A 25,485-nucleotide genomic window follows, 5' to 3' on the forward strand; every position below is an offset into this window, starting at 1 on the left:
CCCATTAGCAGATTAATCTTTTGGAAGATTAATACTGTTAATTGTGAAAAATTTGGATGTTTAGGAGAAATTTAATAAAAACAATAAATAGCATTGATAATCCCCTCACCTGGAGGAGCTATAGTTGATATCCTTAGGTATTCAATCGCATTAACTATTTGTGTGTGTATATTACACTCCACTGTGGACATTGTCCCAACTCATTAGGAACAATTTTTAGAGGTCATTTAGTACTGCATCATGTAGACATTAATGGCAAAAATTTAATCATTTAGTTCCCTCTTGTTGAAAATTCAGGGTATTTTTTGTTTATTTGTTTTTTAATTGTTGCCATAGTGTAGGTAAAGCTGTAATGAGGATCCTGATCTGACTTCCTGTACACCTTGCCCACCTCCTTAAAGCAAATTCTTATGATTGAAAACTGGGTTAACGAGCATGTATTTTTACAGCACTCGATCCAAATTTTATCACTTTTTTGCACTCCCATAAGCTATGTATAAGAATACTGGTTTTTGTCCTGTGCCCTCAACTCTGAATATTTTTGTAATTTTGGGGTCCAGTTGTATGATGAAAAATGACATTAAATTGCTTTAATTTGCATTTCTCTAATAACCATTGAGGTTAAACATTTTTCTTATTTGTTACTATATTAATCTTTTAATTACAAGATGTCCTTTGTACATTTTTCTATTTGTACATTCCTTCTATTATTAGTTGTACAAACTCCATATATTTAGGACACTATCACTTTGTTAGTCACACTGCAACAGTTTTCCCTATGTGTGTTTTTTTTAATATTTTATTTATTTATTTTTAGAGAGAGGGGAAGGGAAGGAGAAAGAGTGGGAGGGAAACATCAATGTGTGGTCGCCTCTCATGTGCCTTGACTGGGAATTGAACCAGTGACCCTTTGCTTCACAGGCCCGTGCTCAATCCACTGAGCTACACCAGCCAGGGCTTGCCTATGTGTTTTTAAATTCAGCTTATGGTATTTTCTGGTATAGATTTTTTAGTAATTTTATATCCTCAGATTGATTAATCTTTCTGTTCATGGATTCTCTCTTTGGTACTATAAAATCCTTACTACTTCAAAATTGCTATATTTGACTTTTTCCTTTTGTATGTTTTACTTCTACAGTTGACTCTTGAATTCACATAGACCTTATTTTGCTATATCATTTAAAATTGAGATCTAATATTATTTTTCTAGTAGTGACCAGTTGTCCCAGAAATTGCAGTTCTCTCTGGTTTGAATTACTCCCTGTGTCAATATTAAGATCTTTTGTATATGGACATTCCATATCTTTTCCATGCCATGCCATGCCATCCATTTCTGTGCCACTATAACAGTGTTTTAAGCCTTGCAGCTTTATATATTTTTAAAATTATTTATTTGTTTATTTTTTAGGGGAGGGGAAGGGAGGAAGAAAAGAGAAAGAGAGGAAGAGAAACACTGACTGGTTGCCTCCTGCATGCCCCTAACCAGGGACCCCGCCTGTACCTCTGGAAAGTGCCCGCACAGGGAATTGAACCTGTGATCTTTCGATTTGCAGGCAGACACCCAATCCGCTGAGCCATACCAGCCAGGGCACTTGATCAAGTTTTAAAAATACATGGCATCGATACTCTTTTGTTTTTCTTTTCACTTTCTTCAATTAAAAAGAAATGTCTACCCTTTCTCCATCTTTTAAACTTCCACATGGATTTCTCACTCTTGTTAAGTTCCAACAAGAGTTTTCTTGTGATTTTTGAATGGAATGATAATTGACCTGTTTAGGAGAGACTGGATATTTTAATATTAATCATTCTCCTCATCCAGTGTTGAATAATATGTCACCCTTTCACAATATTCTTGTTTTTCAGATAAAGTAAAGGCCTTGAAACTTTCATGTTAATTCCTAGATATTTTATACTCAGTGGTGTTTTGGTGATCAGCATCACAAAAATGTGACAGTTTTATTGAGATATAATTAACCTACCTTTTTTTTTCCGCTTCCCTTCAAATCGTATCTAAATACTAGGCACAAAGCATACATGTGGCCATAATATTACTTTTAGTTTCCTATTCATCTTTGTAAGGGTGATGCTGCCAACCTATTGTTGCATAGTGTTTTTTAAGACAGTAAGCAGGATTATGTAGTGTAGAGATCTTTGAAGTAGGCATACAGAAACATTTAGTTCTCGTGTCTGCTTTGTCATCAACTGGTTGTGTGATATTGGGCAAATAAATCACTTCATGTTTCTGAACTTGGTTTTTCTCTGTAGTTCTTTCGAGCTCTATATTTCTAAATATATAATAGGCCTTCAAATATTTCAGCCTCATCATTTGTGATCTAGGCAGAGGGAAATCAGAATTAAAATGGTAGCACAGCAAATGAAATTGTCACCGAAGTAAAATTTCGAAATATATTCTGTGTTTCCTCCTCCCTAGTTACCTTGTATAGGCTCAGTTTGGCATTTTAATATCTCAGAATATTAGCTTTGTGTCCCAAGTCTATCAAGTGCGATTAAGAATAAAGTCTGACTTCACTTGGAAGGTTATGTCATCCCTCTATTTTAGTTGCAAGTTTTAGCACTTCTGAAGGGGAGAACACATTTTTATTTTGAGGTTTATTTTTATAGCAAATGACTCAACTTTTGTATTTTGAACACAGTAGCATTTTCACATAGGCTATTTCCTTTCTACTGATTCAAGAAAATAGTTCACTTAAATTGAAGTCTGCAATACTTATTGATTATGGAAAGGAATGGAAAATTAATAACTTTGGGAATCCATGCCACAGTCAGATTGAGCAGAGAACATGCCCCTGGTGGGGCGCTCGGGATTATGAACTTCTGTCGTTTTTCATTTCCTCCACTGAGCATGTAAGAGCACTCTTCTCCGTAGTAACTGAACTTGCAGAAATAGCTCATGAAGTCATTTTCTATTTAAGTGGTCTGCACTTTTTAGATAAATACTCTTTAACTAGGACGATATTAATATATGTCTCTGACAGCAACTGAATTGAGAAGACAGCCTTTGCAAAACACTTTTGTCACCCATCCAAGTATGGCTCTTTTATGACAGATTGTTGTGTATCTGAAGGAGCTATTGTGTCAACAATGAGCATCATAATGAGTCTAAAAATCTGACTCAATGGAACAAATGTATTTTAATGGCATGCATTTTACTTTAAAAGGATGTACCAAAATAGAGCCAGAGTCTGAAAGCAGAGCATTATTTTATAATGAAAGACTAATATATGGGTAGTTCTCGCTAAAGTAAGAGTGTAACTGGGAGTGAAAATTGACTTAGGGTGGATGAATTAATCCCATCAGCAAACCACAAATGCCCTAGGAAAGTTATCTGCAGTGGTACAGGAGGGAAAATTAAAAGGGGTCCAGACAAACACCCAGGAGCTTCCTTCACTGAAGTTTGCCCCAGTGAGAAGCAGGATTAAGTGGGGCATAACACCCCCTTCCTTTTGCACTCAAAACACCTTACCACTTGTTCTGAACTTGCAAGATCACAATTGCTAAAATCGCCACACGAGCAATCCTGGAATAACCTGTTTCTTTCGGCGTTTAAATTCCACTGATTAAATGTGCAATCATGTTGAGGGGGAAAGATGTGAGTTTGGAGAGATTTTCTAACATATTTGGAATAGTGTGTAAGGGGTTTATTTTTTGAACCAGGGACCAAACTCTCATGTAAAAAGTGAATATTACAGGTGAAGAGTTTTTGTTGCTGTTACTATTACTGTATTTCTGAAACTGCTTTTTAAGGAATATATATTATTGGTGTTTTGGTAAGAAAAATCTGTGTTTTATGGAAGTACAGTGTAGTACCTTTCTGTATTTATATTTTTCCATTTATTTGGACCCCTAGCCCAAAATATTGGATGCCTCGTTTATGTGTACTTTGTAACAAAAAAGTTCACATTAGGCATGCGATGTCCACCTGGGGACTGTAGTTTTTTTGATTGTGATAATCCACGTGATTTTTTTGCTACTTCTGCTGGCTAACAACAGCAGTAACTCAATTCCATCAAAGGGAAGGCCTCGTAGGAGACAGAACCCCTTTGACAAGATAGAGTAGAGGAAACCATAAGAAGAATGGGATGCCACTTCAGACATTTCATTTTCTGAGCAGGGTTTCCTGTTGACCCGAAGTCACCACTTATGTCCCTTACCACCTCATATTCCATGCTGAGATGGCCACAGGGATCTTGTTTGCAAATTGTTTACTTTATAAATGCATGGTTTGTTTTATTTCTCCTTCCTTTAGTTATCTTCTTTTAGTTACTGGTAGCCTTGCAGAAGGGAGGGATGCCTTTTTCAAAATGTGATTTGCATCTTCTTGGGGTAGAAGCCTGGGAATTGATAAAGAACTTCAAGAGTTAGAATAAGCAGGGCTGTTTTGAGTGTGGCCATGGTAGACAGACTTGACATGCGCCATGGTCTCCTGATGAAGGTGCAATCCTGGTCCCCTTTAAGTGTCTGCATTGTTTACAGACTTAATGCTGAACAGGAACTCCATAGTCTGGAGCCAAAGGATGTTCACATGAGGCTAACCGCATATTTCTCAATGTTCTAATTTTAGGAGAATACGGTCCGTCATTAAGAAAGCTATGCGCAGCTACTTTGGTGCCAGAAGTACAATGTCTTAAAGCGCTGTTGTATGCTATCACTCCAACTATGTTACAAACTATATGAGAAAATGCACCATGTCCTAGCTACTTCTGCATTATCTGTGAAACAGTGCCTTCCATTGAAACACAGATGGCTATGGTCAGATGAATTGAGCAGACACTCAAATGCTTGTTGAATTGGGCGGGGGACAGGGTTGGGGGGGATCGGAATTAAAGGCCCATCCCCTCTCCATTTCAAGTTCCTGAACTCGGTTGCTCATCTGCGTTCTGTTATTTCTTCCTACTGAAAAGAACCCCGAAATGTATAGATAATACAAAGAAGGCATTCTTGTCAATCGGCACAAGAGAAAGAAGGTCAGAGGTCAAAGAGAAAAGAGGGAGGGTGAAGCTTTGGTGCTAAAGAGGTTTCCCCAGGCCAGTAAGGTGGATGGGGAAGTCTCCGGGCAGGAGGGGGGCCTGCCTCCATCAGTGCGGGGGGGGGGTTTGCCCTCCGAGGTCATGTCTAATTCCATGCGAAGCCTCAGAAGCGAGCTTCTCACAGAATTCCAGACTATATTTCAGTGAACAGAAGGGAGCCTTTTGTTCGTTGGCAAATGGCACATTCCAGAGTCAGATGTGGAGAGGTCAGATTTGCGAACGATGGAGGGGTACATTTGAAAATGGAACGGGTCAAAGGTGAAAGGCGAAGCAAGGCAGATGCTGGTTTTGTTTATTGCGGTGTCCCATTATCTGAAGCATCACTGGTGTGTGTAGTAAGAGCTTAATGCCTAGCTGTTGGGTGAATGTCTGATGACAGGCTTTGGAAATTATCTGCTGTATATTTCACTGAAAGACTATTAAGCTTTTTCCTCATTATATCTGGAGTGCCTCACTCCAGAAATAGAGTGACAGTTCTGTTTCCAGAGTGGAGGGAACTACCAGAAGAGTGTGTGTTATTGAAAATGTACTGATGTCAGTTTCCAAAGGTGGCATTTTTTGCCCTTAAATGAGTTTCAGAGTGCCTTTTGAAGCTGCTGGTAAGGAGAACTCTAACAGGGTGACTGAAAGGCGGGCACTGCCCGTGTCCAGTTTAGACAAAAATAGAAGGGCTTCTGGTCATAGTCACTCCCTCCTAGGCTAAAACTACTCTTTTGGGACAGAAATTCTTTTCTGTATTTAAAAAATACTTTAGCATATAATTTTACACACTAAGCTTCCCTGCATTGATATTGGTGTCAGTTATTGTCTTTTTCCAATACACTGCACCCCCTTCCAATACAATGCATTTCCAATACAATGCATTCCAGTACATTGTAACCCTGGATGGTGGCATAAGAAATCTTTCCAGCTTGGAGACAAATAAAGAGAGAAAGTGCTCCTTCAGGAAGGCAATTGGAAATACCTGCTTCAGCAGTTCTTTGGAATCTCCTGGCTTACCTTTTCAGTTGTTCAACCTTGAAGAGAGAGATCTGCTAAACAGTAGAAATCTGAGCACCTTATGGTAAGATTGGAGACAGGACCTCCGGGAGACACTTATTCACAGTTTAGGAGACATTGGTTGAATCCCAATGATGTGTTAGGCACTCTCCTGGGCTTGGGCCGGGGGTGTGAATAAGGCAACCACCCACCCCTTAGGTGCTCACAAAATTGGCTTACTCTCCTCCAGGGGAAGTAAGCGTCTGATAAGACATTAAATTAATGAGTTACTTCTTTTTTTGCCAGTCTCTGTGCAAGGTACTTCTTTCATTTCCTGCTTAGCACAGACCTGTGAGAAAAATGTGGAAATTGTGCCTGTGAGGGTTTAGATAAGCTGTCCAAAGGCCTACAGCTAGATTCAAGGTTAGCCCCAGGTCACTTCGGCTCTAAGAAATGCTCTTTTGTCCTGACCCAGGTGCCATCTGCTACCACACACCCTACGCTCCAGTAAGGTGCTAGTAAAATTGGTCCTGCCACCCTCTACGTGCAGGCAAGGGCAGAAGTAGCAGAATCTTAAAGTTCTCTCAAGCAATACTGTTAACACTGCTGTTTCCTACTTCTTCCTTTAATGGTTGGCTGCACACTTGCCTGGGCCATGATTCAGGCTTCATGTAAGGCTTGCTTGTAAAAAAAAATTCAAAGCTTTTGTTTTTTGAAGCCTTGGTCAACCATCAGTCATTTTTCTTATGTACAAACATATTAGTCTGGTGTCAAGGAAAGATACTGATTTTTTTCAGACTCTAAGGAGCACAGGACCATAAAGACACACCTAGGTTTTAGAGGAGGAAAATAGGAAAAAAAATTTAAGGCAAAAAATGTGGTAAAATATTTAATAACATAAATAACATAGGCAGCCCTCGCTCCCACCAGTGAGCCAGGTAAGCAACATTCAGACTATAAGATGCACCCCCCTTTTCCTTCCAAATTTGGTGTGCGGGGAAGAGAAAGTGCATCTTATAGTCTGAAGAATACAGTGTTTTATTCTGGGAAAAGAACCTTGCAACTTAAATTTAAATATTTTTAAAAGTTATTAAAAATGAATGAGATAATTTTCAGTAATTGTACCTCCTAAAAGTATTGTTTTCTTTTAAGAGTTCAAATTCTGATGTTATCTCAATTTCCTGCATTTCTCTAATGCAGTGTGGAGCTAGCTATAAGCTTGATAAATTACATGTTTTGATAAATAAATGAAATGGCAGGAATCACTAGCAGAAGACACATGCCAAGAGGGTGTTTGCTGTTTCTACTATGTTTACAGGTATCTCTCAAGTTTTCATCCCCACTCTCTGGGTGCAAAGTCAACGAACAGAGAGGTGCCTCATTTTCTTTCAATTTAGTGATATTTGAGTGCCTTCTTTTTGAGGGCATGGCATGCCACATTGAATATTATACTGTTCATGACATGCCACTTTTAATATTAGTTACTCCTTTAAAAACACAGTTTTATTTAAGCATTCACAAACTCGTGGCTCCCTTGTACACTTTGATGGTTTCGTTGGAAATGAAAGGGAACCTGTCTTGCTCTCGACTGGAGACACCGTTGAGTGTTCATGTGTATTATTGCTGAACAGAACGGATTCAGCACATGTTTTTTCGTTGCGATGTGCTCTAGAATGTGGAATTCCCTTATGATTGACAGCATGTGTAGTATCCTTGTGAGGGCTGCCTCACATGTTTAATGTACAGCTTGTTTTGTCTGGGGACTGCTACTCAGAACTCTGCCATCTGTAGTGGGTGGCAACCAAATCTCAGTCTTGAAGAATTCATCTGTTAATTTCTTTCTTTCTCTGACTTGATGACACCATTGTGGTTACTTCTCCTCCCTCTCCAATCAATAACATCTCATTTTCCATTATTACATCTTAAGTATATTGCAGTGGTTACAAGCTGTTACATTTTTATTTTAGAAATGTGATGGCTGGAAAAATCTATGTGATGGTGTGGAAAAAACTACAGTAAGGGTTCAAGTTCTCCACACAGGGTGGTCATTTGGATGAATTAGTGTCGATGGCAGAGGACTTCCACCTGCCTACATTTCTCAGTGTTAGCTCAGCCCAGCGTGTGCCACCATCTTATAGATGAAGACTTGGAACTTGAGGATGAAGTCACCTGCCCACAGGGGTGGCCGTAGCTCCCAGAGTCCTCCACTCCCTGACTCCACTCTTCCCTGCTGCTTCTTTTAAGCTTTAAGAATATTGGGGGATTTTAGAAGCAGAGTCTTATTTTTATTTTGATATCAAGAAAGATATATTTGACCAGCAATAAAAACCAGCCAGAACTTTCTATACCTAACTATGGGAGTGGCAGGCCTCATACAGTGACTGAACTTGAGGTCACAAATTGGTATTCAGCAGACGTTAGAGATCTCCTGAAGGGTAGTTGTCTATGCGTCTCTACGTATTCTGAATGGTTTGTTTGATCTCCAAAGGACACCACTTTGCGGGGAGTATGGGGGAAGATTCTTGCTTTTTACCAGTGAATTTCAAATTTAGAAAGAAAATAATGAAAAAAGTTGTGTGGGAACCTTTCTTGTGTGGGAAGGAATGGAAAGTGTTTCTGGAACATATTCTCAATTAGAGGAAGAGTGTGGTTTAAGATGGCTTGTCCTGGTGGGCTTGTGCAAGTTTGATATTGGACAGTGGCTCAATCTCGCCCGGCAATGCCCTTGCGTAAGCCCACCGCAGGGTGACTTTTTCCACAATGGTTGGGCTCTGGTGCTGGTGGGAGGCATAGGATGTCTGAGTTTCTCCTTCCTCTGACATTCCTGCTGGCCTGTCTAGGGGCCAGTGGAAGGGAGGGGTGGCTCTGGGCTGGTGAACGAAGGGGGAGGAATGGGAAAAATGCAGGTTTCAGCCCCTTAGCTGTTCTTTCAGGGAGGTGCTCTCTGCAGTTTGAGTCAACATGCACCTCAGAACGTGCATTTTGATGACAAAGAAAAATCTGTAAGGAGTGGTTTTGTTCTCAAGCAATGAACTGAACTGATTTCAGTAGTAAGAACAGGGGCAGTTTTGTAGAAATCCATGACTTGTTTCTCTCTCTCTTCTTTCCTCGTCAGCCCCCCTGCCCCTTTAAGTTTAGTGTATAATCTCTTGATTTTGTCTTCAGAATGTTTGCATGTGGGTTTCCACCCTAGGACATGCCCAGGTCTTTCTTTTGTACAACCTAAAACCACTGTCCTCATCCTTCCAGCTCATCCTGGGTGCTGCTGTTGAAACAGTTTAAGATTCTCAGGAGCTGTGTGGCCTGAGGCAGTTACCTCATCTCTCCACGCCTCAGGCACCTCATCTGTAAAATCACCATGATGATAGTCCCTACCTTCTGAGCTTTTGTAGGTTTTAGGTGAGTTAATACATGTAAAGCCCTCAAAGCAAGCCAGGCACACAGTAGGTGTTTTGTTATTGTTACTGCCCATTTCCCACCCACACCCAAATCTCTCAGATGGCTGGCATCCCTGATGGGGTAATGTCCCATGTGGCCTGAGCAGGCCTCCCTTACTCTGCATCCTTCTGCCTTCTCCCTGGTACTAATTGCCCCACTAGCCTACTGGGCTCAGAGGCCTTGCCCTCTGACTGCTCAGTCCTACTCATCTGGGCATCTTTCCTCACACCTTACTCCATGGAAGGCTCTCTTGCCTGGCATTATAGTAGTCCCCCTTATCCACAGGTATACAAGACCCCTGAGTGGATGCTTAAAACCAGGGGTAGTACCAAACCCTATGTCTATAATATTTCTTTCTATCCATACACACTTTTGGTAAGTTTATGAATCAAGCACAGTAAGAGATTCAACACAGTAACTCATAATAACAGAACAATTGTAACAATGTACTGTAATAACAGTTATGTGAGTGTGATCTCCCTGGCTCTTTCTCTTTGATAACCAAGACGTCTACTAAATGGCTAGCCAGTGGGAAGCTTGTACCACGAGGACAGGCTGGCCAAGGAGTCAGACATTCGGTGCCTGGGGAGGGTGGAGTCCTACCTCTTGAGATTTCATCCTACTACTCAGAATGGGGCGAAATTTAAAACTTAGGAGTTGTTTATTTCTGGCTTTTTCCATGTAATATTTTCAGGCCTTGGTGGACTGAGGGTAACTAAGCCATAAAAAGCAAAACTCTGGATGGGGGTGGGGTACTGTATTCCCCTCACCAGTGTTGCCATCTTCAGAGTTTGACCAGCTCCCCTGTCCCTCCCCACCCCCCCACCCCCGCTACTTCTCTGTGACCTCCTGCTCTTCTTTCCTTTCTCATCTGTTTCTTGTGCCTTTAGATTATACCTTTACCTGCCGCCCCTAACCCACTTTTACTTTTTATTATTAAACAACTTAAATGATGGAAGGAAGGTTGCACTTGACTGTATACCTGGAAGTCTAGCACAGAGCTGGGTTGTGTGACCAGAAGAACTGACAATTGACCCCTCAGCAGCCGGAAGGGACCCTGAAGGCACCTCACCCCAGGGCGTGTAAAGTAGAGGGAAATAAAAGCACTTGAGAACTCAGTTGCTTACCGCAATTCAGTGACAGATCAGCAGGAGGATACACAGAAGGGTTCAGGGAACACATCCTCAGCACTTAGATTTTGTCAGCACTTAATGGTGTCAGAGTTACTTTCATGTCATTTTATGGAAAAACCGTATTTTAAACTCCAGGAACTTTTACCTAATTGGTTTTTGTGTGTACATGGTGTATGTGTGCCTCACATTTGTGTTTTAAAATAGAGTAATTTACTTTGAATTTGCTAAATTTAAAGCGTATATTGTTAATCTTAGGGATATATTTTAAGACCTCCTATTTAAATGTTTTTGTGAAACACAATATATCATTTTTGAATAAGTTCTTTCCCTTTTGTGGTTTTTAATTCATCTAAATTCCCTGTGTATCTTATTAATAATGAAGGTGAATTAAACAAGGCCCTGGCATTTGGATATATTTATTCAAGATCTGGTCCACAGCTTTGTTTTCAACTGGTCTTGTTTGACAAAGCCCTACATGCTTTAAAAAAATATTTATTTATTTATTTTTAGAGAGAGGGGAAGGGACGGAGAAAGAGAGGGAGAGAAACATCAATGTGTGGTTGCCTCTCATGCGCCCCCAACTGGGGACCTGGCCCTCAACCCAGGCATGTGCCCTGACTGGGAATCCAACTGGCGATCCTTTGGTTTGCAGGCTGGCGTTTAATCCACTGAGCCACACCTGTTAGGGCACCCTACATGCTTAAAAAATTTTTTTTTACCTAATCTAATAACTGGTGAGACAGAGGCTTGTAATTACATAATATCCAGAGTTAAAAATGTGAAAAATAAGGCTGGTAGCACTCCCTTTTAACATATTAGATAATAATTCTTTCTTTCGAAAGCAAGCGGAAGGGCAGGTGTTTTTCTGTGAGACCAGGAGGCAGTCGCTTGGGTACGCGAACAGATGCTTAGAAATCAGCTTGTTGGCCTCCCCAGATATTGTGACAAAGTTCAGGGTAAACGTACATCTTCCCCCTCTCTAACTGTCACCGTCCCTTCTGTTCATTGATGTTGAGCTGATGAGAGTGGATGAATAATTTATATCATAGTATCAGCTTCGTCAGAGACCCATAAAGATTTCTTTAAGGGTTTAGATCTAAAATCTTTTTGAATTAAGCCCTAAATTATTAATCATGTGAAACTAGGGTCTGTTTCTTGCCTGTGGTGTGTATGTGTTGCTATATTTTGCAACTGAATGATTTGTGGATCTCTCTACCAGTGGTTCCTCTTTTCTGGTCTAATGCAGACAGCATGGAGGAAATGGAAAGTTTTAGGCATTTTTACAACCACCACTGGATATGTTTTACTGTGGCCCTCATAATGCAGTAGATAAAATAACATTAGGCTTTTGGGCCTCAGTTTTCTGATCTGTAAAATCAGGGGATGCACGGAAGATTCTTTCTAGCTTGTAGTTCCATGATTCTTTTTTATAGAATTTGTGCAGAATGTGTAGTATTTATGGGAAGTGACCTGTAAGCCACTAAAAAGAGACAGAAATCAGGTTATCAGTCACAAGGTTGTTTTTTCAGGGTAGTCTCTGCCAGTCCAAGCCCTGTTATAACCACAGTGTGGGAAGATCTGATGTCCCATGATTATTTCTTTCACTCGAGAATGCGGCAGCTACATAGATCTATCACAGCAGTTGTTACACTGGTGCGTTGCCCCATATCTATCAGAAGAAGAAAATCCATCACACTTTTGACTACTTTTTCCTCTCCAAGAAAATGATCTTTAAGAGAATGACATGTAATATAGACTTTACTATTTTTAAGTCATCGGAGAAACTGCATCTGAAATAAAATCAATACATGATGCAGTAGTTTATTTACATTTAAAATATTGAATGGCAAAGCATTTTCCCGAAGACTTTGGAACCAAATACGCATCCCAGACTTACAGACCGTGGTAGAAATGCGGGCCTGGCCATCGTGTGCAGTAGCTGGCTGCGCTTCAGTTATTACGGAATGAAGTACATTCATGACAGGTTAAGGAGTGAAGGTATTTTCAGGGTCGGTATGTTTAGAGATTTGTTGCTTTAAAAAATTCCACTTTATAATCTCAATTGAAGTTAATCACGATGGTTCCCAGGCAGCTCAGAAGAACAAAAGCATAGGCTTACCCTTCATATGTGTGTTTTTACTTTGCACTCTGTTTTATAGGCATAGGTAATACGTATGTGTTGCTGTTGCATCTTTTTAGAGCATTTCTTTCTTTTAAACGTTCTATAGCAGTTTAACAGCATAGAAATTACTGGTCCTTAAAGTTTAAAATAATTGACCAAGAAAACCAAATGGGCACTGAATGTTTTGTTGGAATAAATGATGTTCTTAATTTCTTCTTTGTTACTGGCTTACTTTTGAGAATTGAAATCTATACAGAAAACCATCAGTTGAATTAAGATTTTATCATTTTATCGTGAATTGTTTTGCCATATGTATGTGTATCACATCATCACATCGATCACCTTAAACTTACATGATGCCATGTCAATGGCATCTCAATAAAGCTGGGAAAAGAACCAAACTCTTGTCATGAAATTATACATTGGATAACCTTAATCTACCCAATAAAAATTTAAACACATAGTTATTTATCATTTTATTTGTGTTTTCTCTTTTTCCTTCTTAGGGTCTGTATATTCTTCCTCCACGAAATCCAGCTTGTGGAATTACTTATTTATTCTAAGGCTTTTTGGTTTTCTATTTGCTTTTCCATGTGATCTTTAGCCTTCCGTTCTCCTCCAGCTTTCCAACTGTATTTCAGTGGTCCCATTCTGATACCAAGTGTGATCATGTTTATAGGTTAACCTGGAACCCACAGGCCTATAGCCCGATCCTGGGAGCAGAAGCCCTTTGCCTCTGTACTGGTTCTCTTTTTCCTTCATTCTCCTTCCAAAGGATGTAAGAACTCACAGGCGTTTGTGTCTGTCAGGTGGTTCCCTGCACATCTACCATCAGCTACCTTCAACTGTTATTGCCATTGTTGGACAGGGTCCCGTGGTTTACAGCCACCATCACTGTGTCAGCTTCAAAAAGGGGCTACTTTCTCTTTACCACTCTAGTCCAGGCTTGGTCATATACCCTTCCCTTCCTTCCTCAAAGATTTCTAAATTGAGGCTATACCATTTAACATGAGTTTATTAAAGTTTAGGGTAGTAAGAGAAAATTACAGTACAGAGAGTAATTTACAACTGAGAGGTTTGATTATTGTAGGGATCCGTAGGGCCAGGCCATCACCAAGGTTTTATTTTAGGGTTGATGCATCCCCTGGCTTTGGCTGCCTTAATTGGGGGTGGAAGTTAGTATTCCCTGCCATTCGTGGACACCCGCAATTCAATCCATACTCCTGGGAGGCCAGGACGAAGTCTCACCAGCATTGGAGAAAAAAGGGAGAGGCGAGGCCAGAATCTCACTAGAATTTCTTTCTCAGCCTAACTTTATTTCCCCTTTCAGGATCTACCTCTTCCTAGGATGACTGATGAAGAGATACTCATTTCCATCAAAGGATATGTCACAATTAACCAGAATGTTATTAGCTTAGCCTATAGCTCCATCCAGACAACCATATAGTACAGTGGTCCATAAGTTTTTAGCTTTGTGTGCCTATGCGTTGAGTGATCTGTGTAGCCCATGAAGCTGTGGGTATATACCTTCTTCTTCAGCACCGCAACCTTCACCAGGTTGTTAAAGTGCTCTGACATCTCCCCAAAAGATTGAGAAACCACTTCAGTAGTTTAATATCTGGTCATTGCTTCAACTTTGGACTAATTAGATAGGACATCGTCGTTTGATTTAAAAGGTAGGCCTTTACTTACGGTCCTTCCTCCATCAGCACCTAAAAATAGGGCTTTCATATCTTCTCTCCACATATGCGTGTCTTTGCTACTGATCTTCTACAGACGACAGCTCAAATACAGGTCTTCTAGTCCACAGAGTCATTTGTAAGAGCTGTAGGCTCCAAAGAAGCATTCTTTGGCAATGAAGCATTTCTCCAGATTTAGCAGATTTGCAGAGATGCAATTCTGCCTAGGTTTTACAGCCACAGCCTCCTCACAGTCTTCATTTCATAAGCTGTCTTTGCATAATTAAATTTCCTATTTGGCTAGTCTTTTTAGGACAAGATAGTCTTCTACAAAGGGATAGAGTTTGGAGACCTTAAAGCCAAAATTTAATTAGTTTGAATTCTTATAACCACACATACCTCCTTCTCCCAAAAGTCTTTGCAAGGTGGAAACTTGTCTGAGGCATCTGGCCTAGGACTTGGATGCCAGTGGAATGATAATGGTGGTAAAAGGTTTCCTTTTTCCTGCCACATCTTGCTCCAGATATCTTATCTTGTCTCCTGTTACACTTGGAACTCGGGCATCTGCACTGGCTTGAAGTTGTCGGATTCTCCATTTCCCTCATAGTTCCCTTGGACTCTGGCAAAGTCCCTCTTTCTTTTCTGAAATTTCAGGGCAGCTTGCCTTGCATTGTAATGAGTCCAATTTACAATGTCTGGCAATGCATTTACTAAATGCTATTTCTCTTTTGTGTTTGGGACTCATTTACTCTTCTAAGTAATGCATGGATGTTCATTCCAGTCCAGGCTTAGGGTTAGGTGTAAGGAGTAGGATAAAGGTATTTGCATTGGGATTACACCTTTGAAAACTGGGGACCAAGGCAAAATAGTCTTGAGGTCCTACTAAGATAAAAGAATGTTCCAGAAAGGCTTTTCTGTCATGCACTTTCCAGCATGTTTTACTTTGAAACCATATTGGTCTTTTGGCTCTCTCTCCTGTTTTGCTATATCTGTGACTCTCCTTGTAAGAGGTGGGTCTTAGGCTTTAAGAACAATCAGCTAGGTAGTTTCTAATACTATTATTAGGCTTGAGAAAAGGAAATCTGAGAGATGCAAATTTGGATCACTAGTCTAGCTTGCTGTCCATTTTCTCAGGAGAATGTAGTTTCCTGCTCAGGTGCCATCAGCGAAGATTAGTGAAGACCTCTCCCTTCCATTCCCCACATTGTAACTAAGGAGATAGGTTGCGAAATCACATTTCTGAATCAAGCCACAATCAGTGCAAGGCCAGAAAATTTCTCCAGATGTAATCATACTTGCTTCCTTTCTTTGTTTCCCGTGATAAGATTTCCTCCTCCATTGGTCTGTTTTCAGGAGTATTTTAAAGGAAGCTGAGAGTGGAAAGTCTCCAACTCTTTTTATATCTATTTTACCTATTATATCATTACCTTACTATGATATCATTTTACCTGAAATTAAAAAATTTTTTATAGATGATTTTACAGAATTGTAATTTGTGATCATTTAGACATTAATAGGCAGTTCTAATCAACTTAAAATGTCTTTTCTGCTGATTTTTAGAGTTTTGAAATTTTTAAGAAAGATTTTATTGATTTATTTTTTAGAGAGAGAAGGGAAGGAGAAAGAGGAGGAGAGAAACATCACTGTGTGGCTGCCTCTCATGAACCTCCCATGTGGCATGCAATCAAGGCCAGGGTTTCTCTGACTGGGAATCGAACCTGCAACCTTTTGCTTTGTAGGCCCGCGCTCAATCCACTGAGCTACACCAGCCAGGGCAGAGTTTTGAAATTTTACTTGAAGGAAATATAAAATTAGGAAGCACCTAATGGAGATTAAGATAAAAGACTTTCAGTTTAATATCAACTTTTAAGTGTCTTGATAGATTGTTTTGTTATAGAGGATTTGATAGTCCTCTTTAGTATTATGAAATATTCCATTTCGAACTGGATTAAATAGCTATTTTATAGCATTACTAACACCTTAGTTTAAAACAGAGTACGGGAAGAAAAATTGTTTCATGATAAGCCATTTTGTAACCTTTACTAAATTACACATTCTCCCTTCACCCGATTGTTTTGAACTATTACCATGTTCATCTATGTTCGAAAAAAGGAGGGAGTTTGCAGTGTTTTCAGCCCTAAGTGGCAGTTCTGACCCAGGTTCCTGTGGTTGCTGGGGTTTCCACCGACTTCCCAGGTAGCACCGGGTAGCAGGGCGAGTGTTTAGCCTTGAACTGCAGCCAGAGGCTCAGCCTGTGTTGCCTCTGCATTTCGCCAGTTGAGCCTGTGTAATCTGTTGCAGTGTGCTTTTTCATGGTATTGTTTTGAGCCGTTGATGTTAAGGCTTGATCATTTTGATTCTCTTTCCCATGGCCCTGTCATCCTTTTGTGTTCAGCTGTTTTTCATATTATTTATTTTCCTCAGATGCATAGAGGGTGGTGTCTGTGGCCGCTATGAGAAAAATACCATAGACTGGGCGGCTTAAACAATAGAAATTTATTTCTCAGAGTTCTTTCTGGAGGCTGGGGATCCCAAGATCCAGGCACTGGCAGATTCAATTGATGTCTGGTGGGAGACTGCTTCCTGCTACATACAAGGCTGTCTCCTGTCTGTGTCCTAACGTGGAAGAATGGGCATGGGAGCTTGCGGGGGTCTCTTTTATAAGGGCACCAATCCCTTTCATGAGGGTTTCATCCTCATGACCTCGCAAAGGCCTCACTTCCAGATATCAACACACTGAGGATTAGGTTTTAACGTGTGAATTCAGAGGGGGATACATACATTTAATCTATAGCAAATGGTTTAATATATTGTGTGTTAGTCCTGCTGACAAAGCTTAGCATAGAGCAAAGAGTCATCAAGAGCTAGAACCAAAAAGAGGTTTTAATGTCACCTACCTGCCATTACACAAATGCCAAGGCTGAGTGAGGCCTAGAAAGTTCTGATGATTTCGACAAGGTGACCCGAATTCTGATACTATAGTTGAGACTACTGGGAATTCCTTTCCCTAAGAGGAAGGCCTAACCAAGTCTCCCTTCTCCTGCCTGTGCTTGTTTCAGTGTCTGGACTTGTGATCATGTGTGGATTCCTATGGCTCATCACTAAGAACAGGAACAGCCATACTCTCTGTAAGTGTATGAGCTGTAGTGTGGATCTTCTTCTTCTCTGGGTTCTTCTTATTTCTGATACGCTTGTTGCAGCATATGCTGGGAGTCAGCCAAATATTTTCAAATGTAAATTATTGAATAATTTCAAGTATTTGTATTCATCAGTACTTATAAGTGCAAATGCCATTTCTGTCCCTTAAAATGTGCAAAATCTAGGACTTTGAGGGCTTGTTAACCAACATATGAATAAATAAATACCTTTATTTTGAAATTTGTTTTGTTTGCAATTAACAAGAGATATAGGGGGGGAAGGCATTTTCCGAAAGTTTGGCTGAGGTCCTAGAATCTGTACACGCCTTAGCGGCAGGCGCATGCTGTATATCACGTCTAATGTCCTCAGCGCCTGTTCTTGGCTTTGACCAAGTTAAAGATGAAAGGAAGAGGATTTCTCTTCTGCTTCCAAGGGATTATATCATAGTAAATATTTAAAAAGAGTTTTAGAAAATTTGTTGAAATGTACATTACATAAAATGGACGATTTGAACTTTTTAAGTGCGCGGCTCAGTGGCATTAAGAGCACTCGCATCCACGGCGACAGCCAGCGCTGTGCATCTCTGCGCCTCTTCTTGTCTTGCAAGACCGAAGCTCCGTGAGGTCAGACATTCTGTACGTACGAATAAGTCTATAGGGCTGAAATAATAATAAAATTCTTATGGTAGGAGGTGCAATAGTGGCATATCATTCATTTGATTTGTATTTTCTATTTCTTTAGTACTGCAACATCTTCAACTAACATTTATATGTTGTCCTATAAATAGTTCCATTTAATATTCAGAACATATGGGAGGTAGACATTGACATTCCCACTTTACAAATGAAGAAACTGAAGTGTTCGTAGAGCAGGGGTAATGAAGGGGTCAGGATACCAGCTTAAGGGGTTGCCCTTAATGCCTGTCTTTTTCCCTTATAGTGTACTTCAGAACTGGGACTAATCTTTTCTTCCTTTATCTCTCTAGCTCTCTCTTTGTTTGGTGGGGGTAGGGTAGGTGTTGATAAGGAGAAGGATGATTTCTGGAGATTTGTTTTAAACTGTGGGTCTTGCTCTGACAACAGATAGTCTTGTTCATAACCCTGGGCATCTCATCAGATCAAGGATTGTTGTGCTTTGCCCAAACACTTAGTAGATGCAGCAGATGTCTATTCAAATATTCCTTTAAAAAATGCCTGAAATTGTATTTAAATTGCTTCCATTATTCACTAATTAAATCGCAGATTGTTTTTCCTGGGGACGTTGTGCTGGGCTGAGTTTCTTCAATTGTTTGTGTTGGACAATGACAAAATAAACCTTTTGCACTGGAGCTTGGTGAAAAATCTTGCTGAATGTGCTATAATTCCACAATCATCTTACAACAGACTTATTTTTTTTAATCTATTTTCTTTTTCTTTTCTCTTCTTCTTTTTTTTTTTTTTTTGGCAAGATGGAACATGGACAGATAGTGGGCTTTTGTTTGTTTTTATTCGTGTAAGTTTTTTTTCTGGTGCTTAAAATACTTGGAGGGTCCGTGATACAATGGAGACCCATGTGCTCTATTGAATATATCAGTTCCCTTGCTTGGTTCTGCATGGATTTTTGCCGAGATCAGCACAATGGAATTCAGACATTTTAAAACCACATGTGTGTTTCTCACATGGATGCCTCAACTTAAATCTTTAATCAGTCTTTTCAAGAGGTTAGGGTCGGAACTGTTTGCCCTCTGACTTCATCTAGAGTCCTTATCAATTGTAGGTGTCCTTGCTAGGTAGTGTTTACAGAACCTTCTCCTGTATGCTATTGTAATTCACAGAGAGAGGGTGAGGAAAAAAGAAAACTGGGAGAAGGAATGAGCTAGAAGGGTCCACCGTCCCTCCAGACCAGAGGCTTGTCATAGTAAGCCCTTGATAATTTTGAACAGGATTGCTTGCTTGCTTTTAAAATGTAAATTGTTTTGATTCCTCTAAAAAAATGCACAAGAATTTCATGCTAATGTTCACACCTATCCACAGATAATTAAGACTTTGTTCTCAGAATAAAGACCCGAGTCTTCTGAGCACTGGCTTTGGAGCAGCCAGCGTGTCTGCGGAGCCTTTCACATGCATTAATGTAGATCATTATAACCCGGTGAGGAAGGTGGCCTTCCCCCACTCGACAGATGAAGAAACTGAGGTTCAAAGAGGTGAAGAGACTTGCTCACAGGTCTCAGCAATAATAAATGCAGCTCTGGGATTGTGTTTATTCCATGACAGAAGTGCTCAGGATTTTGGAAAAGCAACATCAGTTTTTCTAGGATTGTCACTGATGTTAATGTTCTTTAGACTTGAGAACGCATGTGGAAGCAACTTAAGCATATGGATGTTAAAGGCAATCTCAGATAAAAATGTAAGAACTTTGTTCTGTTTCACAATGTGCTAACTCTGGCAGAGCTGAAGTGGGGAGCTGTCGAGCTACCAAAACATTGGATGGGAAGCTGAATGCTTTTTCAAATCAAGTGCCTCTGAGTGACCCAAGACAGTTGGTGAGAAAGAGTTTGTCACCAACACAAATAATAGGGAGGAAGTGTTGGATGCATTTGAAGCAACCCAGAGATTTCCATGTGGAGCTGTTGAGAAGACACCAAAGAGTGTGAAGAAAGGAAGGTTGCCTGGTGTCCCGGATAGAATAAGGGCTGGCTCTTAGCACCACAGATGGGAACTGCAGCAGCAAATAACAGAGACCCAAAAGAAAGACATTTCCATCTGGATTCATTCAGAAAAGGATGTTGGAGAACTATAACAGTGAAAGCAAATAAATCACCACTGGTTCTGTCAGATCAAAATGCAGGGCCAATTTAAATGTTTTTTTTTCACAGACATATTCCTATTTTGAGGCACTCTCCGCCATATAAATGATGATGTTGGTAAAGACCTGTTTCACTGTTTCAGCCGTATGTATTTCTTCTTTCCATGGAATGTCACCCCCCTTTATTGTTAGGCAAACATTTCCCTAGTTAATTTGTGGAATGAAATGCAAGTATTTTGTTCTTACTATTGTTTCCCAATGTTAGTTTTAAGAGGCTCTGTGGCAGACACAATCACGTTGCTGCCTAGCTCTGTCACAGTGTTGCAGAAATGCTGAGGTAGCTCAGTGACCTTTTGTAGGGTAGTGATGAAATTCAGGACCAGAGGGGCATTTATAGGTCAGTGGGAATAAAATGTTGCTTATTTCTAAATGTCAAGTCACAATGACCTCCTTTTTTTTTTGCTTATCTTTTTCATGATTCATACATGATTTGGGGGGCTTTCTCTCTTCCTTTGCTGCCTCTTCTCATGCATAGATCTTTGTGCTCTGGCACTCACCTGCTAATGTGGATCTTTTAATCCTATTTTTTATTAAAAAGTATGGGAAAACACATTTTATTAGACAAATGGACATTGTGTCATGTTTGTACACAAAAAGATTTTCTTCATTGAAACTGGCAGGATTTCATATACTTACGTGTGTGTGTGTATGTGTGTGTGTGTGTTACGGGCTGCTGTGAGAATTGCTTGAAAGCAATGGAAGCTTTCCCCAAGGAAAAAAATCCATGTATTCAAATGCACAGAAGATATTTTTTCATACAATTTCAAATAGTGGATTTATCCTTGGAATCCTGGTTTGAATCCTTTGTTCTGAAATATAAAAATTCATTTTGAATGTACTCGGCTTTGGGCACTGGCTATTTGTGTGGTCCCCAGAGAAAGGTGGTCTTTTGAGGTGTGAGACTTAGTAGGAGATTTGGATGTTTCTAGCTTACAAGCAAATACACAGTGGGACACGCTGTATAGGACAAGGAGGGAGCCTTAATTTGAAAGTGTGTGTCACGGGAATGGTGAGATTGCTGAGAAATAGAACTAGACAAATATTAGAAAGCATAATTAACAGCTTAGTTTTTAAAAAAAAACTTGGAACGTACAGAAACTATGAGGGTGTACTATAACAAGTGCATGAAGATGAATAAAGGTACCTAGTTACAGCTGCATTAAACCTTGAGCATGAAGGACTGAAATCCTTGAAGGCAGGGACCATATCCCAGTAATGTCTGTTCAGGGAACTCCTATGTGTGAGTAAATAATTGGCTCAGGGAGTGGGAGAGGCCAGTCCTCATTAGACATGTTCTGGGAAGAGATGTTTTGAGTCAGAGCTTTATCTGGAAGCTTATTGGATTTAAACTATTCCCCCCTGGGCATCTCCAGGATAAACCACCTTGAATGGGAGGAAAACCTGGAAGAGTCGTGAGGCCTTCTGAACCTCCTTTCTCTTCAAGGTAGGTAGGGGCGCCTTACCTCTCCAGCTCCTGGAATGCCACTAAGAGAATTGCAGCTAACCTCTACAAACCTTGGCCTAAGAGGAGGAGCCAATTGTCATCTTAGACAATATTACCATTCTACTAGCATTATATAAAAGAGGCTACAAAACAAAAAAACTTGTCTTCATCTTCCTGTAAATGCCAATAATCCCCTGTCTATACCACTCACATGACAGCTGTAAGTAATACCTTATAATGCCTCAGTTTGTTTGCCGGACCAGAAAGCCTGAAAGTCATGATCAAGTTGGAACAACAGTTCAAGGTGATGTGTCAGGAGCAGAGCCACTTGCTTGTCAGTATGATAGTCCGTAACTCACCCTACATCTCTGTTGCAAGTAAATTGTAGTCTTTGGGGTTTTTGTGTGTGTTCCATTGTTGTTTTTGATGTATAGAACCATAGTGGATGGAATTAGAGTCAGATTCTGAGCATTTTAATGTATGGCCTTGGCTACAGGCAGTGATGAAGCCGATTCATTCATTAAATAACCATTCGTTGACCACCATATCCTAGGTATTATTTTATGCACCAGTTACCTAAATATGAATAAGATGTGGTATCTGCTTACAAGCAACTCTCAGTTCAATAGGGGAAATAGATGCGTAAGAAGTAAACTGCAATATGTAATGTGTTAAGTGGCCTGAGAGAAGTGAGGCAGGGAAGGACAAGGAGGGACTAATTGATTCTGCTTGGGGTAGGAAGTATGAGCCAGGCCAAGGACAGGGTGAGGAATGAGAGTGGAATGGAGATATTGCACACAGAGGGAAGAGCTTGTGCAAAGCACGGAAGAAGGTTTTGAGATCTCTGAGTGATATGCCTGGGGTGTGGGATGTAAGGACCAGGAATGGCTGGGAATGAGATGAGAGGTGGTGTGTGAAGACTGTAGAAGGAATTATAACCTGCCCCCACTACTACTAGCTGCCCCTGTGCAGAGTACTTTGGATTTTTGCTTGTAGGCACTAAGTATTTTTGGATGGGTGAAAGCAGGTTCTGACTACCAGTTTTTATTTTATTTTATTTTATATTATTTTTTATAGTGAATATCTACACCCAGATCTCAGTCCTTGCCTGGGGTAAATTGTAAATAGAGACTGTAATTGGCCAGAGTAGCTATTTCATCACACCCCAACAAATTATTAGGGAAGCTTAAACAAAATCCAGGTAGGGCAGAGTGACTGAATTAGCACGAAATCATTATAAAAGGTGGGGAGAGCCTCTTGAATATATTTAATGTTTTATTTGCTTAGAACTAAGAGGAATAAGTATGAACTTGAAGTGTTTCTCATTTTAGCATTTTGGCTTGGGGATCATACGTAGTAAGGCTGATGGTTTTATCAGTACTGTCCTTTCTAATCTGAGGCTGAGTCAGAGAGTAGTGGCCAGCAGTGTAAATAAAACGGGAGCAACAGTAAACAATTAGAATACTGAATATAGGTCGCCTTGCACTTGGTGGGGTACTTAGACCCTGTATAGCCTGCATGAGTGGATTTCCATGTCTTAGCCCCTATTCAGTGCCTGAGAAGTAGTTTTAGTAGAAAAAACCCAACAACTCCACTTTGTTATACATATGGTAGCATTGTTCATTGTCCCCCTGTTCATTCCTTTACTCAAGAACAATTATTTCTTGAACAATTATGAAGTGCTGCTCTTGTAGGTTAAATTGCAGGAAACATTATTCATTTATTTATTTATAAAAAGGCTGTCTTTGGAGCCTATTTTCAGGAAAACACTTTCCATGGAGACTCCAGGGGCTGTTTGAGTGAAAACTTTGTCATTAATTAATTAACTTTTTAATTCAATACATACTTATTTTGAATATGAATACAGAGCCAGGCACTGTGCTAGGCACTGGCACTGGGCATTGGTGATGAACTCCCCAAGTTCAGCCCCTGTCTTCGTGGGGTTCCCATTCTAAGGAGGTATTGACAAACAGTAATGGCATTGGAGTGTAACCTGAGAAATGGTTTCAGCGTAAAAATGTGGTGACGAAGGTCAGTACAGGTGTGTTATGTAGCCCAGATTTGGAGGACAGACTTCTTGGAGAAAGCACTATCTAAGCAGAGACCTGATGAAGAGCGAGAGTAAGTCCAAGGAAGGGAGAGAAAGAGTGAGGGGGGATGGCCCGGGAGGTGTTGCAAGCATTTACGGGCGAGGGTGGCTGAAGTCCAGGGTGGAGGCAGGAGAGAGAGAGTTTGTGGGGGGAATTCGAAGCAGGTCAGCCTGGCTGTCCTGTGGGGTATGAGGTGGAAGCAGAGACATTGAGTTGTGCTGGAGCATTGCACAGAGCCCAACAGGCTTCGAGTTCCTTTCAGATGTTCGGAATTCATTCGAATGCCAGTAGGAGATTTACTTCCTGGAAGGAGCAGTTGAACCCACTGCGTGAAGAACAGACAGGGTAAGGATAGAGAGTTAGGTGGTTTCTGCCCTAATTTGGTTGGAAGACAGCAGTGGCCTTAATGAAGAGAGTGGCTTTGGGAATGCAGAAAAGTGGCTAGAGTCCAGAGATATTTAGGACTTAGATTCTAACTGGGACTTGGTGACTGACTGGAGGTGGCGGTCTGGGGCAGCTGGTAAAAAGGGTGTTTTCCTTCAGCTAGGAAACATAAGACTTACCTAGAGGGGTGGACTTTTTAGTGTGATTCAAAAAGTATTAAACTGTTTGATCTAAGAAACCTCTACATTCTCTGCTAGCTCAGCCAGTATATAGCTGAAGACACAAAGGGAATAAATTCAGAAGGGTGAACGCACTCCAATTTTGATGTCTCGGTCTGCTTTTGAATTTCAAGGCCAGTCAAATATGGCTCATTAGTTGGAGGAGACTGTGATCCTAAAATCTTTTTCATTTTCAGAGAACTAGAGAGATATAAACTTTCTTGGAGGAGGTGATTTTTGCAGCCTTTGAATAAAAGCGCCTCAGTTCTACCTTTGTTGGTAATTAGTGGAATCTGGTGTTTATCAGAAGTCACTCAGCACTGTCCAGGTCGCCAGCACTGATTTTCTTTATGCTTGTCACGAGGAGCCAACTAAGGTCCAGTTGTGCTCACTGCTAGGATCTCAAAAAACCCCCAAAAAACTCTTCTAGAAAAGTACACGTGATTTGTTGATGAATTGTTTTTTTTTCCTTCTTAACATGTCATCCAGGTCCTTAATGGAAAAATGTAGTCTATGATGTGTGTTCAGAGCTTCTTCTTCTGATTTTAAAATGTTTTAAATATAAAATATCAAAATTGTCTGCAGTCCCTTAAAAGAATGTATAGTTGGGGTTTTAATTTGATTACCTTTCCCAAATTCCCAGGCTTTCATGGGCAAGCACTTTGTTTGAACAGCTGTACTGAGTGAAGCTCAGTAACAAATGAATGAGGAATGATTTTATGTAGCACAAGTCAAGATGAAAGGAACTTCCTAAAACAGGTCATTAAAAGAATGAAGGAAGATAATCTAGCCAACATTTGAGAAATTTAGCAACTGTTTTTTTTAATAAAGCAATTTGCTCTAGTAATTCTTTGCTAATAATCTTAAAATAATGCTGTCATTAACTGAGAAAGCTTCTTATTTCTTTTTAGGTTTTAATTTTGGCCATAAACAAAATTTAAAACTAAAGCCAACAGGAAAGGAGAAGTA

At 40.3% G+C, this 25,485-nt stretch overlaps 1 long non-coding RNA gene across 1 annotated transcript in view; it reads left to right on the forward strand.

Annotated features, from left to right (window-relative positions):
• LOC128627898 (uncharacterized) overlaps positions 1–25,485 on the forward strand; it is a 337,323-nt gene that overhangs the window by 33,146 nt on the left and 278,692 nt on the right. The window lies entirely within an intron of this gene.

Source organism: Artibeus jamaicensis, unplaced genomic scaffold (assembly GCF_021234435.1).
Source record: "Artibeus jamaicensis isolate MK-2021 breed Jamaican fruit bat unplaced genomic scaffold, CSHL_Jam_final contig_482, whole genome shotgun sequence".
NCBI lineage: Eukaryota > Metazoa > Chordata > Mammalia > Chiroptera > Phyllostomidae > Artibeus > Artibeus jamaicensis.